Genomic DNA, 19,916 nt, shown 5'->3' with positions numbered 1-19,916 from the left:
TCCATCCTCTTCCAACTGCAGAGAGCGGCTGGATTTGGTTGGTAAATGGTCAGCTCCTGGACAGCAACATCTGTCACTGGTGTGCTCTGGGCTGCTGGTGGAAGAGGTGGCTTCCGCCAATAATGGTATTGCAAAGACTCGGAAAGAGCAGAAAGGTTAAGACAATTACCATTTAGTTACTGTGTGATCCTGAGTGAGTTATTTCACCTCTCTGTGCCTCAGTTTCCCCCTCTGTAAAAAGGGGATAATTACAAGACCTACTTCATAGAGTTACTTTGACCGTTAAGTGATTTAAGCACAAAGGATTTAAGTAGAAAGCTCTTGGAATAATGTCTGGCACACAATAAGTAGTAAATGTTAACTTTTTACTTCTCCCGGTGGGCAAGCAGAAGAATGGTAAGAAAGAAGATGTGGCACATATATACAATGGAATATTACTCAGCCATAAAAAGAAACGAAATTGAGTTATATGTAGTGAGGTGGATGGACCTAGAGTCTGTCATACAGAGTGAAGTAAGCCAGAAAGAGAAAAACAAATACTGTATGCTGACACATATATATGGAATCTAAAAAAAAATGGTCAAAAAGAACCTAGGGGCAGGAAAGGAATAAAGACGCAGACCTACTAGAGAATGGACTTGAGTACACAGGGAGGGGGAAGGGTAAGCTGTGACAAAGTGAGAGAGTGGCATGGACATATGTACACTACCAAATGTAAAACTGATAGCTAGTAGGAAGCAGCCGCATAGCACACGGAGATCAGCTCGGTGCTTTGTGACCACCTAGAGGGGTGGATAGGGAGGGTGGGAGGGAGACACAAGAGGGAGGGGATATGGGGACATATGTATATGTAGAGCTGATTCACTCTGTTATAAAGCAGAAAGTAACACACCATTGTAAAGCAATTATACTCCAATAAAGATGTTAAAAAAAATAAAATAAAAAAAGAAAGAAACAAAGGTGGTATACTCTTTCTCCTTTTCCTAAAAAGAGCCCTGAACTTTGGAAAAGGTATTTCCTGCTTGTACCTCATCAACTCCCTTCACCCCTCCACTCACAGTTGCTCCCTATGAAGCCTTCCACTCCAGGCCCATGTGAAGAACCACTTCTTCCAGGAAACCTTTCCTGATGCCCCACCTTCTCACTCCCTCCACATTTCCACCGTGTTTTGACACCCATCACGGGCACTTTTCCTAAATAGGGCCTGGAACTGCCTTCCGGTTTCTGGGGGTCTCTTTCCAATCACTTTAAGTCAATGCGTCTCAACTAGGTTCCCATGAAATGTGTCAATTTTAGAGCTAAACAAAGACGTTCTGCAGCTGAGATAGAATAATATCCTTTGAATATTACTCAGCCATAAAAAAGAATGAAATAATGCATCTGCAGCAACATGGATGGACCTAGAGATTATCACACTAAGTGAAGGAAGTCAGACAGAGAAAGACAAATATCATATGATATCACTTATATGTGGAATCTAAAAAAATGATATAAATGAACTTATTTACAAAACAGAAACAGATTCACAGACATAGAAGATAAACATGATTACCAAAGGGGAAAGGTTGGGGGTAAGGGATAAATTAGGAGTTTGGGACTAGCAGATACAAACTACTATATATAAAGTAAATAAACAACAAGGTCCTGCTGTATAGCACAGGGAATTATATTTAATATCTTGTAATAAAGTACAATGGAAAAGAATCTGAAAAATTATATATATAATTTTGTGTGTGTGTGTGTGTACCTGAATCACGTTGCTGTACACCGGAAACTAACACATTGTAAATCAAGTATACTTCAATTTAAAAAAAAGATAAAATTCCCAGTACTGCCAAAAAAAAAAAAAAGAAAAGAAAGAAAGGAAAATAATATCCTTTGTTTTTCCATTCAGTGGATGGTGTTTTCTCAATTTTAGGGTTTCCTCCCATAAATTCTGCTTATTCTGTCAGCACCTACCTCCACTTAATCATCTGTGACTGTGTCCCTCAACCCCTGGCTCACCAGGGGGAAGTTAACAACCACTGGCGTCGTCCGGGGAGCATTAGCAACCATCACTGCTCCGGCTCCACTCCTGACCAATTAAAACAAATTCTGGGGCTGGGGCCTGGCCATCTGCAGAGTTTAAAAAGTTCCCCAGGTGATTCTAATATACAGCCAGGGCTGAGACCCAGAGATCAGCAACAATCTTGTGTAAGAGAAAGTAGATCGAAGAGTAAATGTATATTAGGTGTATCAGTGGGAAATCTTGGAAATAGACAATCTAGCTTAGTTTCATAGTTTAATAAATTAATATGGCTCTACATTTACATAGAAAACATCAAATGATCCTATTTGGGGTTTGTTTCATGGCTGTTTTCCTTCGGGCTATGTTGTTTCCTGGCATGCTCTAGTGTTCTACCTGCTGAAATTGCTGGACTTAAGCAAATATGTTAGCTGGTCAACACTTCAGCCGGCAAAGCTTTTGAAATCACAGGCTCCTGTTAGTTTGGCTTTGTGACTTTTGTCCTGTTGCTGTCGCTGCCTGCGGAGGTCTTTGCTTTTATATCCTCTTTATCAGTGTAGCCTATTGGCCACAAGAGGGATGAGGAAAAAGAATGGCTTAGCACAAACACTTCCCCACTGCTGGGGAAAAGTAGAAAACACATCTTCCCTCCAAGTTGGGAAGGGCGGCATCATCTTTAAACAGAATAAACAAACTGCAGTCACTAGGACTTTTGTCAAATGATGGTACAGAAGATTTTTTTTACCTACAAAGAAAATTGGAAGTCCAGGATATGCCCGGAGTTAGAGCATTATCCAAATTATAAGGTTCCTGCTAAGTTAGCCTGCAGGGCTCAGCAGTTGTTCTGGGGCTGGACACAACTGAGTGTGGTCACCGATTCCTGTGTGATGGTTTGGGTCAGTTTGGAAGAGATAGGAAAAGCCACTGGCTTATTGAAATAAATGTACAGTTAGGGTCTGACTCATTTTATTAGGAATTTAAGGAAAACTTGATAGCCCATTCATACTTTTTCATATTTGTAGAGAAACTGTGATAGTTCTGGATGAACAATTTCAATTAATGAATACTCAAGCATTTTGTGCCTTCCAATGAATAAGGATTTATTTGTAGCCCCAGATAAATACTCCTAGTTCTTAGAAGTGAAATTCCTTCTGCGGAGCACTCAGCATTCACTTGTTCTTGCCCCAACAAGGAGACAGAGCCTCAATCAGGCAGCTGATCATTAATCCAAACATATCTGTGGCCTCCACTTAGCCCTGGTGTTATAATGCCCATTCACTTTGCTAAGCCAGGACTCAAAATCCTAGCTTTCCATCTCTTAAAACCACGGAAAAGTTTGCGTGGGTTTTATCGCAGAATCCTGGCAGGGAGAGAGACCTAGAATAGGAGGATGGTGGCAGGTGGTCTGAACGCAGTTGTTGTAACTTGTTCGCCTGTTTCTATGTGCTGCTTCTTCAATACCTCACAATGCTTTAATGCCTGTGTGAGGGAAAACCACCCTCCGTGAGGAGAGGAAGCAAGGCCTGGGAATGCTATTGTATGGTTTTATCTGCCCTCAATCTCCCCCTTACTACCTGTAGCTTCAACATGACAGGAACAACCCTATAAAATTAGCTTCGTGGGATGAGACAGGAAGAAAAATGTCAAGAAGCCAGCCTCTCGCCCTTCCTCTTCTCCATCTGGGTTGATATACTGTCGCTTTAGGAGGTTTTAGCCCACGAGACAGAATGCTCTGGGGCTCTTATTGGTTTAATAAACAGACCAAACTCTTGAGGACAAAAGAGGACAAACCTGCCCACTGAAAATTATGTGACTTGGGCCCTTAAAAAGCTTGTTTTGGGCTAGGCGAGTAGAGCATCCTGCATTGAATAAATTGACTGTGCTCGCTCCCCCCAACCCTCCCGTCTACACAGCTCACAGGACCTGTGCGACCAAGTGTTTACTGTCAACAGCATCCCGGGCACACAGGATCGACCAGTGTCTCGTAAGGATGAGGTTTACACGTTTGGTGGCTTTGAGGAGCGATGTATTTGAGGTTAATAGTTCCTGGACTTAAGGGACATGAGGTTTTTTTCAAAGGGGTTTTGCCTTCAAATATGGAAAACAGGCCCTTTGTGGCGAGCGTGCTTTTCCTGGTACAAAGACTGAATTTGTAAACATCTGTTTATGAAAAAGTTGCATTTCTCAACATCATGGCATGATCTTCTAAACCAATACATAAATGGCTCTTTAGTGGACATGGACATCTTTTGCATTTGAATATAAAAATCCATTGAGGGAGGGAGAAGGGAGAGAAAGAAATGGGTAAATAAATACAAAAACTCTTAAGAGCTTCTGGGCTGGTTTCAAGAATGCCCCACAAAACAGGTTTTCATGGTTGTATGGGGGTGATGTGATCCTATTCAAGTTCCTTTCCTTTCTTTAGAATTTCTGAAGAAGCTGTTGCAAATGGCTTCGGGGGCTGTTCCTAAAATACATTTTAGAGATGAAAAAATGAGAGAAGGCATAGACAATCTGAGACAAATGATCAGCTCTGATACTGACGCTGAGCTTGTAAGATGACCGCTGTGCCTGGCAAGAAATGAATATTCAAGATGCCCCTGCTGGGTGCCTTTTCCTATTTGAACCAACTACTGTTTGGGCCATGATTCACTTGTTACCAAATTAAACACTCTTTGCACACAGCAGAGCAACTTTACGAAGTCGGATTTTGAAGTGCAAACATCTTTTCTGCTCTGGCCACAGAACCTGTCACAATCTTCATCGGGAACTGAATTAAGTTTAAAATATCATCAGAGGGTGTTGATCTCTCTTGGGCCTGGAGCTGTCCTCTGTACATCCGGCATTTTTCTGTTGACACTGCGTATCACTTAGCAACGGGCCTGAAAGACCCTATATGCATTGATTGCACACCATTGTCTTTAAGGGGTAGAAGTGTTAACTGAATAAGCCCCCCGGGTGACCAACCGGTCATTCCTCTCCTGCTGATAATCTGTGTACATCAAAAATATTGTTTATTCCGTTCTCTGATCTTCTGATTTTTACATCTCTGGCTGAAGGAATACAGTTAATTCCATACATGATGGAGAACCCAAATCTACTCTCCTGATGTGGAGTGACTGATAAAAGCAGTTTTGTCCCTCCTTCTCCTGATAAAGCATTAAATGCATCTGATAGCTAACTGCAGGTGATAATGCCAACTTGCCTCTATGGTTCTCAGAGGATGCAGAAGTTACAAGCCTGCAATTGCCCCATAAAGAGAAAATATTCCTTTCGGTCTGTGAATAGTTTTGAAATGAACGGCAGGATATGTTATATGGCTGTGAAGATGTTAAGGCTTTCAGTGGATGGCGGGCCCTGACATCATCTGAATGAAAGGGAAATAGGGCCTAACCAAGGGGTGTTTTCAGAATGAATGAAATTTCAAAGTGGAAATTCTTGCTTGAGAGGCAAGGGTAGGACACATTTCTGCATCAGTAGCCATGGCTGAAGCTACAGACTAGACTGGTGGGTCAAACAGGCATTTTACCTCAGACCACCCCCTTGTACACTGATCTTTTTCAGAGACCTTCCACCGAGGCTGCTTTTTCACAGCCCTCTCGGACAATGGAGGGCATTTCAGCCAAGGGCTTTTACACCTTCATCAAACTATGTAGCAGTGACATCGTGGAAATGTTGCAGCTACCTGCTTTGCAATGTCTGATCTTGAGAAACGTTTTGCACCTTTGTGAGTTTATATTATACTACATCCAGCTATAAAAGGAGAGCGGTCCATCAGTATGTCTTGAGAGATATGCCAACAAGGCAAGTGATTTCAAAAATCAAGCTACTGATTATATTGCTTTGGCATTACTTTCTGTCTCATATAAGGGGACTATAAAATAAAATAATAGTGTCAAAAGATTCTTTGGTAAATTTTAAAGATTTTTTCCCCACCCACAGCCGTTTTCATCAAATAGGAAATCTGTTTAAAAGAATCAAATTCTATTAATGTTTCCCCTTCCATAAAGGCCTCAGACCTTTACTCTCTGCATCGGAAGAAAGAAAAATGCAATCCCAGACTTTTGGACATAGATACGTATGAGTGGTGACGTGAGACTATAGCAGGAAATGAGGGGGACTGTCGTGGGTATTCAGGTTAACCATGAGGAGATGTGAGAATGCCTTCGTTATTAGAAATAAAAATGTTTTAAATGAATATACAAGGTTTTAAGGGACACCCGTCTCCTCCTGCACCCCTGTCCCCCTAAAACCTCTCGATATTCTGTCTGCACCTTAATCCTGTGGCTAGTCACCTTGGCCTGGTTCAACTGCTAAGTGAATGCTGCTTCTATAAATGTTGCACTGTTACAAGTTGGATTTTTCACAGCATTAACTTTAACTACATGGGTGTTTGTAATGGAATAAAACTTCAAATTGATGTTTTGCCATATTGCTAGTTAAAGAAGTGGGCCTCAAAGGGAGATAGATGTGTGCCTCATTTCATGGGAAAATTGTTACCTCGGAGGCCAAGTTGAAGTTGTAGGCTACAGCTTCACAGAGAAAGTCCTGAAGAAAAAATATGCACAAAGCCACTACTTTTTATATGAAATTCCTCAGCAAATTTCCAACTGCATATTAATTTAAAGTTGATGTTAAATATGCACAAGCTTAAATCAATTGAGTAGAAAATAACAGGTTTCAACTCAAACATCTGTGCAGATCTCACTCTAGTAAAATTACTTTATGTGAAACCCCAGGAGGAAGTTGGAAGAATTTGCCCACTGTCCCTTTCCAGGCACTTGCCACTTCCTTTACATTGAAATGCATTTAGGGACAAAGTTCCTAACTTCTGCCCAGGAACCAAAGGCTTCCTTTCTAAGAGGCGGATTATTAATTGTGGTTTAGATTACCCCACAAAGGGCACAGCCACTTTGAACTCCGTTGAGTGGGTGGTGGTGATTTGTAAAAATCATCATTGCGTTACCCGACTCCTGAGTTTCCGCAAGAGGGTTAGGAGCAAAAATCACTTGAACAGCCATGAGTCCTTTCCTGAAGGACCCCTGCCCCCACAGAAAACATCTTCCTTTTTCTTAAAATGTTATCCCATCTAGGTCTAACAAGGTGGATATTAAAATAATAATAGCGGGAAGGCTGGAAGACGGGGCCCCTCTGTATAGTTAAATGTTTTCTGCTCAGACTAATATTGCAGTTGCCACCCACTGACATAATTTGTTTCACAGTCACAGCTCGGCAGCATGAATCCCATGTTGACATTCTAATTTCATGCACACATGGGCGTGTGGCTGAGCGGGCCTGCAGCCTCCAGACCAGTCTCTCTCTGTACCTGTGTAAATCAGGCGGACGAGGCGTGCTCTCAACAGCCTGCTGCTGAAGTTGCCCTCTTCTGTTGGGAGAACTTCTGAGCCTCCTCCTTCTTCTGTGGGTGTGGGTGTGTTTGTGCGCCTGTGTGTTTGCCCCCTACCTTGCGGAGTGTCACGCAAATACTCTTTTACTCCTGTCGGCAATGTGACCGTCTTTGTCTTTTTCGCCTTTGTATTGCAGTCCTCAAAACTTGCCTTTAGTTCTCAATTAGCAAATGTCTCTTTGAGAAAATACCAAGGAGAATAAGTAGTATTCAGCAGAGGCACCCTGATGACTGGCAAGAAGCGAGGCTGGTTTCCTTCTGGATATGTACCCCCAAATTCATATGCTGAAGCCCTAACGCCCAGTGTGACTGTATTGAAGATACAGTCCTTTAAAGAGATAATTAAGTTTAAATGAGGTCATAAGGGTGGGGCCCTAATCCGACAGGACTAGTGTCCTTAAAGGGAGAGGGAGAGACGGACACACACACAGAGAGAAGTCCATTCACGAACACAGAGAAAAGGGGGCACGCTGCAATTTAAGGAGAGAGGCCTCTGGAGAAACCAAACCTGCTGACCCCTTGATTTTATACTTCCAGCCTCCGGAACTGTGAGGCAATGTCTGTTTAAGCCTCCCAGGCTGTGATAGTTTGTTATGGCAGCCCTAGCAAACTAATACTCCCTCCTGGTCAAGGGCCAAATTTCCTGTGAGTGCTCTGCCATTGATCAGGTGGCCCCCTAGAACCACCCAGCCCATGGTTCTCCCACTAGACATTCTCAGTGTGAAGAGAGTTTTAGGGCCACAGCCATCAAGAACTTGAATGAAACCAGCAGAGCGTTGCAGGGCAGCCCCTGTTTGACCTTCCACTGGGGAAGGATTAATGGCCAGCCCTTTGTGTTAGAAGAGGATGCTCTGTGACCACATTCAGCCGGACATGGGGGAGTGTTGTTTCCCAGTTGCAGTGACAGGTTGTCCTCAGCCGGTCCCATGCATGCACTTGGTTCTTCTAGGTCATGAGATAGCAGGGAGTGGGCAGGGGGTCAGGGGTAAGGGTGTCACTGTTGGCTGAGGCATGGAGTAGAGCAATTGATTTGTACAAGAATGCACCCACCTCTAAGTCTGTGGCTCAGTTGTCTTTTTCCAGCTTTGATGTCATTGCCTCTCTCAGCATCAGTTTTTCCTACTGATCGGATATTTCCAAAAAGTCCAAACCCATGCTCAGTGGGAAATTCTTCCCAGAAATTATTTGTCACTTAATCATTTGGTCATCAAAGCCTTTTATCGTCATACTTGTTAGCCTTGAGTTTTGTATAGATGCTCAGAAATATTCTGAAGACTTTTGTCCCCCTTAAAGAGTTGATACTCTGCAATCTGTCCCATATAGAAATGTTGAAAACTGTAATATTTTTCACCTAAGAGTGATTCATGTAATCTGGAGAAGGTGGTTTGGGGCCCAGCTTGAGTGCTGTCTTTGGGATTTGTCATTTACCTTTCTTGGGCTCTAGTGTCTTCACTTGCAGAAAAAGGGTTAGTCTCTCTGGTTGCTTCCAGTTTAATGATCTGATGATTCTTTTATTTAAAAAATATATATCATAAAACTCCCCGAGAGATTCGAATTCAGCTCAACTCAACAGAAATACACTGATGCTTGCTATGTGCCAGACATGATGTGAAGTGCTGAGTCCACAGAAATGCAGTAGATGTAATCCTCAAGCCTTAAATAAAAGGGGAAAATTGAGATCAGACTTCAGAGGAGGGAGAAAGTCTGTGACAACAGAATTATTGTGTAGTGGCTTGGGTAGCTGTTTAAGGGTAAGTGTTATTTACTAAACTGAACTCGGCTTATAGAAGAACATGGAACAGTTGTTACCCTGGTCCATGGAAATAAAACTTAATGGCTTCTAATTAACTGTGTGACCTTGGAGGGGCATATAACCTTTATGGGTCAAGGTCACCTTCTCTTTTAGGTACAGGGATTGGATTATGCTTTCTAAGGTTTCTTCCAGTACTAACATTCTATAATTATGGGAATGTGAACTAGCTAAACAAATCATAGTCCCAAGAACCCCCAAAGGTAGAAGAAATTGACTGATTTTCTTGGAAAGCGTGTTTTCTCTCATGTTTCGAAGATAACAAGCTATGATACTGTCTTCATGTTACCAAGACATGTGTAAGTCAATAAAAAATATCCAAAAGACTAACCTATATGAGTGGTAATAACTAAAGTTCTCTGAAGAAATTTGTCATTGATGGATTCTCCCTTGGCCACCATCCCAAACTTTGTATTCCTTTGTCTCTTAGTTATTGGAAACTGTATTCGAAATTTCCTGTTGGTGTGGTGCTGCCATAGTCATCCCCTTAAGTATGCCTGCCTGCTCCCTCAAGAATATACAAGAGTTGATCAGGTTGAACCCAGGCATCTCAGGCTGTGATTCAAGGCAACAAGCCTGTGTTCTCCCTCTCTGATTTAGAATTGTTACCTACCTCCCCCAGAGAATCTGACCTCATCAGGCCAGGGCCTCCCCATCTCCCTCACACACCATCACTCGATCTTTCTCCAGCTTTAGTTCCCTCTCTCCTCCCTACACTTCAGGAGGTCTGAGTTTAAGACTCCACCTCCTCCTTGAACACTTGTCCCATACCTAACACCACAGAAGTTTCTTCCTCTCTTTTACTCAATCCAACATTCTTTTGTGTAGTTTGGCTGACTCACATGTACTTATGCATTTCCTTCAAATGCTTCCCTGACTATGAATCATCTGGATTTTTTGTCACCTAGAATGGAAAGTCTCCCAACCTAAACACGGTGCCTTCCACATGTTTTTTGCTTCCCAGGATGTGTGGCTAAGTGCACGATGATGCTCAATAAATGTTTAGAAATTTCAGTTGAGAAAATCTGAAGGTATATATTTTTTGAATTTATGTGCAGTCTAGCTGATTTTCAACAGCGTTTTCTCGTTACTGTAGCTGTGGAAGAGGCGTGGTGACCAGCAAGAACCTGAGATTTAAGAGTTAGATCCATATCCGAATCCCAGCTCTGCTAATTTACTCTGTCAGTCATGAAATGTTTATTGGGCAACTGCTGTGTGGGAGACTTGGTTGGGGCTGGAGGATAGGTAAATAGATAAATCAGATATGGTCCTTGTATTTAAGAAGTTCAAGGTCTAGGAACTGTATTAATTTCTCTAAGCTTCAATTTCTTCAACTGAAAATGAGAATGGTTAACTATTTCTTCGAATTGTAGCTACGTCAATGGTTCCTCTTTTTTTCTTTTCCTAGTTTCTTAAGGGCCTTAAATTTAAAAATCGATTCCTTAATGGTTCTATTTTTTTCTCCTTTAAATGACTCTGTTGTCATTTGATAACAGTGACTCTCCATTTTGTTCTAACACTAGCCCTGAATTTGAACCCATATACATTATTTTTAAATTTTAGATCATAAATGACCACAAAAAATGAATCTAGGCATTGATACTGAGATTGATGTTAATAATCTCACTTGCCAGTGATTAGATTCTTCCTGCATTATCTTTTATCTTTTTACGTGACTGCTCTGGAGGCCCAGGCTTAAGAAGATAAACTTTAAAGTTCAGGGACATAAAAAGTATGCCTCAGATATGAATGATTCCTCCTTGACATAGCATGGTTGAAGGTGAGACTAAGATTGGTAAGCTGTAGGGATGCAGGTACCTTCCAGAAGAAGCTGAGAGGAGGACAGGCCATAACCTAGAGCTCAAGTGTAGCCCAGTGTAGATCAAGGTGGTATGATCAGTGAAGCCATCATTAGCAGTCAGAAAAACCCATCTTGCCTCTGAATTCTTTGACCCTGACATACATTTCTCCCTTGGGAGAGAGGGGTTGGGATTACATTAGAAAAGAACATGGTCTAGCTGCCACCCAAGTCCTGGTTCCCATTTATCCCGGAGATGCTCTGATACAGAGCCTTCTCCCTTGTCACCACATGGCCCGACAAAGTTCCTCTAAGATGCTGGTTTTGTGACGAGAAGTTCCACTTGCCTAATGAACCAACCATATTGTTGAATTTTACCCTAACATTTGCGGAGGGTGATCTTTGAACTTTGATCTATGATACGTGCAATAAGAAGTCAATCTTAGACAAAGTGAGAGAAAGGCCTGACTTAGTGATGACTCTGAATTGTAACATATTTAAAATATGATCTAGTGATTTGGTTTCCCCATGTGTAAGATGCAGAGGTTGGAAGGATTCTTCTAGTACTAACCCTCAGTGATCCTGAGAATATAACATAAATGAATGAACATTGCTCCAAACTGCCCCCTCCAAAAGGGAAGAAATTGATGAATGTCTAAAAGGTTGTTTTGTTCATATGTGTGGGACATTATGTATAGTATTAGTTATAATGCCACCAAGACATTTGAAGAAATACAAAAATTGAGGTCCTGACTAATCACGAGTTACTATGATTCTCTGTCAGGTACCGTACCCTTTGGGCTACCAGTCTGTCTCTTTCAAAGGGAGATCCAAAGGCCACCTCTTCTCTGGCATATAGTTGAAGCTCAATATAAATATGTTAAATTACAAGTGAAGATTAAATATAGTAATGTAGAATTATTTTGTGCTCCGTGAATGCTATCTTTTTTTTTTCATTGTCAGCAAGCTTCTACTCTTCCTTTTCACACAGCTCAGTCATCACTTCCTCAGGGAAGCCTTCCTTGATTGCCCTCCCTATGACAAATTTCCAATTACATATTCCGATGGCACCGTATATCTATTACTTGTAGAATGTGATAGCATTGAACTTTTCCTGTTTGGCTTGTGAGATTACTTGATTATTGTCCCTCACCCAGCTAAGCTCTCGGCTCGTCAGATAAGGCCCTCATCTCATTTTTCTTGCTCTTATATCCCTAGTGGACAGCACAGTGCCTGCCACTCTGTGGGCACACAGCACATACTCTGTTTACTGAAGGAAGCAGGGAAAAGAAAAAAGAGAGGAATAGAAATATACATTTTCAATCACTTGAGCTAGAATGGCAAAATATTGCCAAAGCAGAATTCACATGCATGGGTGAATCAGTGATAATAATTTGTCACTATCACAGAGCTTCTCTATACATAAGTGAAATCTGAGAGGGGAGACAAAGTTACCTGTTATTATTGAGGTTAAATTTCTAGCCCTGGATTCTTCCAATATTATTTCAGGTTTTTACCAGTCTCGTTCTTACGAGTAAAATCAATTTCCAAACAGAGATGATCTAAAAGAAGCACACACAGAAAGTTTCCCCCCAGCATCTGGGATAATGATGTTAAACAGATGGGAACTGATTTGGGCTTCATGTTTCCTGGCAGCTCAGGCAAAAGGGGAAACACATACTTTCACGGAGTTGTCTTTTTCTGACCAAAGAAATCATTCAGATCCATCAGCAGACATATATTTTCCTGGCACCAAACTCAAGCAGAAATTTCTGAAAGGGCGGCTCACAGTTTCTTCTATCTAAAAAGGTCCGTCTAGCTGGTGTTACGACATCATTACATTTCAGACAAAACGCTTTCACATTTCTATTTTGTTTACAGGTGGTCACTTCACTAGGGAATACCAAACCAATGTCATTCCAAGAGGATAGAAGTCTTTTTTTTTTTTTTAATTTATTTATTTATTTATGGCTGTGTTGGGTCTTCGTCTCTGTGCGAGGGCTTTCTCTAGTTGCGGTGAGCGGGGGCCACTCTTCATCGCGGCGCGCGGGCCTCTCACTATCGCGGCCTCTCTTGTTGCGGAGCACAGGCTCCAGACGCGCAGGCTCAGTAGTTGTGGCTCACGGGCCTAGTTGCTCCGCGGCATGTGGGATCTTCCCAGACCAGGGCTTGAACCCGTGTCCCCTGCATTGGCAGGCAGACTCTCAACCACTGCGCCACCAGGGAAGCCCTAGAAGTCTTTTGTTTTGGTTTAATGCCTTGAGTTTCCTTAACGTGTCCCGAGCTCTCAAAGCCCTCGTAACTGCTTCCAGTCTTCTGTGCAGTGAAAACCCAAGGCTCAGAGTGAGAGTTCCTCCCTCCAGGCCTGCCTTCCACTGCACTGTGAATTCTTGTCTGCTCTTGACGTTTGTGTATTTCCTTTGACAAGAGCATACACTATCAGTGTTTTATTTAGCAAAAGCAAGTATGTTTTTCCTCTTTGCTGTTGTTTATTTATCTACCATCTGGCGAGATCAAAAGATGAAGTCTGGAAGGAAGTTTTTCCTGCTTCTCTTGGCTAATGAGAGTGTGGCAGAGGGGTGGAATAAGCCAGGGGCTGGATGAAAATCTCTAGATCAGGTGGAAGGAAACCAGTGCTCATGTGACAGGTGACCCAAAGGCAGCTTGCATAGCTAATGGGCAGTTACGAAGGTCTATACTTGGGTGATGGGGAGCCTGATGTGTTCCGGCTATCTGCTCCTCTGCCAGCTGGTTTTTGGGGAGGTGGTATCTCAGATAGTCTGCCACGGTGGCACAAATGGGGCTTCTCAGGCAACTGGGCTGTCAGTGGGTGCCCTTGGGTATCTGGAGTGAAGAAAAGGCAAGAACAAGTTGTGGCATCAGCAAGGGGATGTGAGGATTCCAAATTAAATGCAGTTAAATTCGCTATCCTACTTTAACATTTTTATATCAGTTGGGTCAAATGTACAGCAAGTGGATTATGAAATGTTATAAATTAGCCCCACCTTCTAGGTCAATAGAAACTAAAAAGCTTAATGTTACGTTTAAACCAATTAGTGCATATTTTTTTTTCTAATTTGTTAGGAATCTTTTCTGTGCTTATAAGTAGAAAAGGGGGAGAGAACAGTCTGAACAGATAAGGAAGAAATCTGTATTGCAAGGAGGGAAATTTCATAAGCCTTTTGGTCTCTCTTTAAATATTTTCTGTTGTGTAAGAGGGAAACTGATTTTGGGTCCTGCTAACACTCTTAACTTCTCTTGCCCAAGGTCACATCCAGAGGCCATGCTGGAAGAGTCTATGTAAAATGCAATTTCTTGCGTGCTGGGAAAGGCAGACGTTCCTTTTACTTAAGGTTGTTTTATCCCCCTTAATTTATCATTTTGAAATGTATCTTTTTAAAATGAAGCCTCAAATCATAAGAAAAACGAGCAAAGGCTTAGAGCCCCAAAACATGTGGCTAATTGAGAGGGACCCATCCAAATGAACCCACTTTGCCTAAACACAATCCCACCACCTGGCCATTTTAAATCAACTACGTGTGGAACTTGGTAGCAGCAAATGAAAAACACACATCCTGGTAAAATCCCACCAAGGAGATCCAGACTCCTCAGGTGGGTCCTTGGCGTGTTTTCCAGCTTGGGGGTGTCCCTCACCTTGATACCCTTCGAAAGATATAATACATGGTGAAGCCATTAAGAGTGAAATGTTTGCAGCAACATGGATGGAACCAGAGATTATCATACTAAGTGAAGTAAGTCAGAAAGAAAAAGACAAATATCGTATGAGATCACTTATATGTGGAATCTAAAATATGACACAAATGAACTTATCTATGAAACAGAAACAGACTCACAGACATAGGGAACAGACTTGTGGTTGCCAAGGGGGAGGGGGATGGGGGGGTGGATTAGGAGTTTGGGATTAGCAGATGCAAACTATAATATGTAGGAGGGATAAACAAGGTCCTACTGTATAGCACAGGGAACTATATTCAGTATCCTGTGATAAACCATAATGGAAAAGAATATAAAAAAGAATATGTATACGTATAACTGAATCACTTTGCTCTACAGCAGAAATTAACATAACATTGTAAATCACCTATACTTCAATTTAAAAAAAGTGTGAAATGTATTTTTAAGAGAAGAGATTATCCTTCTATCAAGTCAGGGTTTCTCAACTAGAGGCAATTTCCTCTCCATGGAACTTTTGACAATACCTGAAGACAACTGGCAAGAGAGTGCCTACATCCTACAATGCAAAGTCCCCACAGCAAAGAACTCTCCAGCTCAAAGAGAATCTTCCTGCCAGTGTGTGGGAACATAAGACCCTTTTGTACCCATAAAGAGGCCATTCGCACCCTAAAAGAATACTTCAGTGATGTCTTTAGTACCAATTCTCACTCTTCCCTGCAGGTTCTGATTCTCCACAGGGACTTTAGGTAGTAAATGCAGATTTCAAATGATTGATTAAAAAAAAAAAGAGCGAGTCTTCCAAACCATTTGTCTTGCCCTTGTCCTTAATCTTGATTTGCCCTGTAGGCTACTCTTATCATAAAGGCAGTATGAATGACTGTCTCAGTGTCTTTCCTCATTAATGCTGCTAGAAATTGATGAGTAGCTCTCTGGAACTGTAGATTTTTTTGCAAGAATTATAGCCCTTATTTATTTTGGAGGACCCATGCAGCTTTCTAAGTAAATATGTGTAGAACATTCCCCCCAAAATAAATACCACAAGTAATTGCTTGATGTATGAAGTTGACATTCTGGCTTTGTGATTTGCTCTGATATGTAAAAATCTAATTTTCTCCATGGAATGATGCCACTGCAAAATTGTGACTAAATTAGAATCAGTGGTTTGCTTAGATTATGAGTTATAGCTTCTGTTATGATGTATCAATATTTATTTACAGTTTCTTAAATTGACCCAAATCCCTTTGGCAAGTGTTAAATATGTGAGTAAATATGGCAACAGTGATAGAGGCTCGAGTTCTTCTTGTCTGAGTTCTCGTGACAACACTCTCTTTGAGAATGTATTTGATGATTGAAGTTTTTTTTTTTAATTTTATTTATTTATTTATTTATGGCTGTGTTGGGTCTTCGTTTCTGTGCGAGGGCTTTCTCTAGTTGCGGCAATTGGGGGCCACTCTTCATCGCAGTGCGCGGGCCTCTCACTATCGTGGCCTCTCTTGTTGCGGAGCACAGGCTCCAGACGCGCAGGCTCAGTAGTTGTGGCTCACGGGCCTAGTTGCTCTGCGGCATGTGGGATCCTCCCAGACCAGGGCTCAAACCCGTGTCCCCTGCATTGGCAGGCAGACTCTCACCCACTGTGCCACCAGGGAAGCCCCAATGATTGAAGTTTTGAGATCTTGTGTACACTTTGTTTTTTTGAATTGACAGAAAATAAGTTCATCAGGTCTATAATAAATTAAAAGTTTATCTAAATCAAAAGTTCTTACTGCTCTACCATCTGATCAGTGAGACAAGAAGCTGACAGTAGCCCTAAGGAGTGCTTCTTTGAACACTGATTTCTATATCTGGATATTCTCAATCAGTATGTAAAGGGATTAGAGTGTCATAGCAAACAGCCAAACCATTGGAAAAATCTACCTCTTAGGTGTACATTTGTAATAATAATAAAAATGTTTCAAATTAGATGTAACAACATCTCCATGTAAATAATTAACTAAAAGTTCCTCGCTGTCACCCCAAAACTGAAAACAAGGGCCTTTGTATGTTTAGGTTAGTCTGCCTTATGCCCTTATTAACATTCCAAAATTAATTTGAAACCTCTAACAGAAGCTGATTTAAAAAAAGATCCACTTTGAGCTTTTATAAAATGGTAATTACAGAGGCCAAGGGTCTGGGACTTATATGTATCATTTTTATGGGCTGATTTACAGCAGAATAAGTTATCTTGGATATCATTGTTTCCTCCCTTTACATTTACTTTGAAGGTAGTATGTGAATAAGTCTACGGGGATGCTTGTCACATTACTGATTATATGATAAACAAATATCAGAAATAATTAGGGGGAGGGAGAGGGGTGGACTGGGAGATTGGGGTTGGTAGATGCAAACTATTACATTTAGAATGGATAAACAACAAGGTCCTACTGTATAGCACAGGGAACTATATCCAGTCTCCTGTGATAAACCATAATGGAAAAGAATATAAAAAAAGAATGTCTCTATGTGTATAACTGAGTCACTTTGCTGTAGAGCAGAGACTGGCACAACATTGTAAATCAACTATACTTCAATTAAAAAACAGTAAAAAAAAAAAAAAAAGAAATGTTCAAAATTATGGAATTAAATAAATTTTAGTAATCCATATGGTAGAATATTATGCAGCCACTAAAAATGATGTAGAAACGTACTGACGTGGAACAATGATGATGAACTAGGAAAAGAAAAAAAAACCAGTTACCAATAGCACACATAAAATTATATATTTTTTGATGCATATATTTGTGGTAGGCAGCCTGTAAGACGGCCCCAGTGATCCTCACCTCCTGGTATTCATGCTCTTATGTAATCCCTCCACCTCCCCCCCCCCCACAGTGTAACCAATAGGACATGCAGAATTGAAGGAGTGCAACTTCTGAGTCAAAGTATACACAATATTTCAGCTTCTGAATTCTTCTTGGATCAAACTCTCTGGGGGAGGCCAACTGCCACATCATTGAAGACACTCAAGCAGCCACGTGAGAGGTCCACCTAGCAAAGAACTGAGGTCTCCTGCCAACACCAGCACCAAGCCAGGATGTTGAGTGTGCCTTCTTAGTAGCAGGTCCTCCAGCTCTAATCATGCCTTCAGATGACTACATCTTGACTGTAACCTCATGAGAAATCCTCAAAGAATCTCATAAAACCTGAAGAAATCACCCTAGTTTTTTCTGATCCTGGCTCCATCAGTGGCAGGATTCATCCCCATGTTTCTTTGTTGAATGGAAGAGGCAAAGGAATTGTTTGGGTCGAGAAGATGGCCATGAGACTTGAGGGGTCACAGAAAACCTTGCACTGTATCAAGCGCAGCCACTGTCTGAGGCATCGACCCTGTAGCAAGTCCCAGCCAAAGGTGCACTATTCATTCTCTAGAAAGGGGAATAGTAAGCCCTTCAGCATCTCTTGTTACTTTGGTGTAGAATAATTGATCAAGAGACTCAGAAAGTATATCAGGGTGGTGTTTTGGAAGCCATGGTTTGTGAGGCCATTTTGAAGGAACAGAGGCAATGGGATAGTTTGTTGCAACCAAACTTCCCACAGAGCTGGGGATGAGAGAATGTAAAATGTAACTGAAGGCTCCCACTGAAGTGGAGCTGAGACGAAAGACACATTGAAAATGCGATACTTGATACAGTAAGACATGGGTCACTTCTTATTTGGGCTTGACTGAATGTGGGATGTAGTCTGAGTTCAAATAGCTTACTGAGGGGGGAGATAATCATGGGTAACCTCTTTGATGTGCCTTGGCCTATTTTACTTTTTAAGCTGCTCAGGGCCAAATTCTAAATTTGAAGAAGGCTTTCTACAATATAAGCTAAATCTTCAGTTTCTGTGGCATTTCTATGACAGCCTTGACTTTTAAAATGGAACCAAATGTCATTTGGAAAATGAGCCAACCCAGCACATCTCTGTTAACAACTTGAACTTCCGTGCTCTTGGTCTGTCACTCTCCCTTCTAAGGTTTCGGTAATTTGAGATGGATGGAGACCTAGGTAATCCAGGGCTGACATGGAGTTGGAGGATGAGGCATCTAAGGGAGGAAAAGTTGATTGTCACACGGTCATGTTGTACAAGGAGCCCATGATGTATAAATACAGGATGCCAAGTTTGGGAGGACAGTGGGGATGGGGAGAAATGTGTTGATTACTATTAGTGGAAAGGTCCCTGGACACTGGCTGCTTTGTTACTTAGCTGGTCAGAAAGGAGGCTCACCTCCCTAGAAATTGTGGTGTTAGAGGCTGAGAAGTCAAAAACAAGCCTCCACAGTGGCATTCCATGGTGTTTCGCCAGCCTCCAGTGTATGTGGCCAGTGAGTCCAGTGTCGGACTGTGGGGAACTCTTAGAGCTTGCCGATTGCTTAGGAAGCGAGCCGGTCTGTTTTGTTTGTTTGTTTGTTTGTTTGTTTGCAAAAACAGTTCATGATGAACATGTTTCTTCTCAATTTTAAATAGTTCTTCTGTGTTTTTAAGTTAGGGTAGAGGGAAGGTGAGAAATACTGATTTGCTACCTGAGGAAATGACTTAAATATAGGCATACATCCCTCCAATCAGCTGGACGTTTTGTTGAAGATGAGCACCTTGGTAACTAAACCCCTTTAAACGGCTACCAAAGTTCTGTTATATGGACTGAATTACTTTAAAAGCTTGGGCTTATTTCTGTTAGAACATAATTGATAAGAATTGAAGAAATTGAACTGCCCTTTAGAGTAATGTAAATTACAAACAAACACGCAGAGCCTTAACAACAGCATTAGGAACAACAACAAAAGACCCAGCAAAGAGGAAGATGCTGGATTAAAGAGAATGAATTGAACGTATATTTAACGTGCTCCTTCCAAAAACCCCTTTAAAGTGATAGTAAAATACGTATTTTAAAGAATAAACTACAAGGACAGTGAGTGTGTGATAGGAGATAATTGCAGCAAAATTTCAGAGGCTGGAAAGCGGAAGAACAGTGATAAATGTATCAGATATCTTTTGTACACCGCTGGAAATCTTCATAGCCTTGGGGCAGGGCAAGAGAGCCGAAAGGTACTCATCCAAAGCACCCCGGCCCTCTCTGAGTGCACTGCAGAGGCTCTCCAGGCCTGGGGACATAGCAAAAAAGATAAAGAAGAATCTCCTGAGGAACAAAAAGAACCATCTAGCAGTCCAAAAGGTTGGCAGTC

At 41.6% G+C, this 19,916-nt stretch overlaps 1 protein-coding gene across 2 annotated transcripts in view; it reads left to right on the top strand.

Annotated features, from left to right (window-relative positions):
* Positions 1–19,916, top strand: part of LOC309626823 (uncharacterized protein) — a 426,800-nt gene that overhangs the window by 254,467 nt on the left and 152,417 nt on the right. Inside the window, exon 3 of one of the 2 annotated variants that reach the window (XM_082388187.1) lies at positions 14,288–15,154. The exons of the other annotated variant lie outside the window; for it this stretch is intronic. The gene's annotated coding sequence lies outside the window, so the exon portion shown is untranslated. Of the gene's footprint in view, positions 1–14,287; positions 15,155–19,916 lie in introns of those variants that run through there. 2 annotated transcript variants of the gene reach the window in all.

The sequence above is a fragment of the Balaenoptera borealis genome (genome assembly GCF_965194805.1).
Source record: "Balaenoptera borealis genome assembly, chromosome: 3".
In the NCBI taxonomy this organism is placed as follows: Eukaryota; Metazoa; Chordata; class Mammalia; order Artiodactyla; family Balaenopteridae; genus Balaenoptera; species Balaenoptera borealis.
The sequence above is the reverse complement of the archived record's forward strand: the minus strand, read 5'-3'. Positions and strand labels throughout refer to the sequence as shown.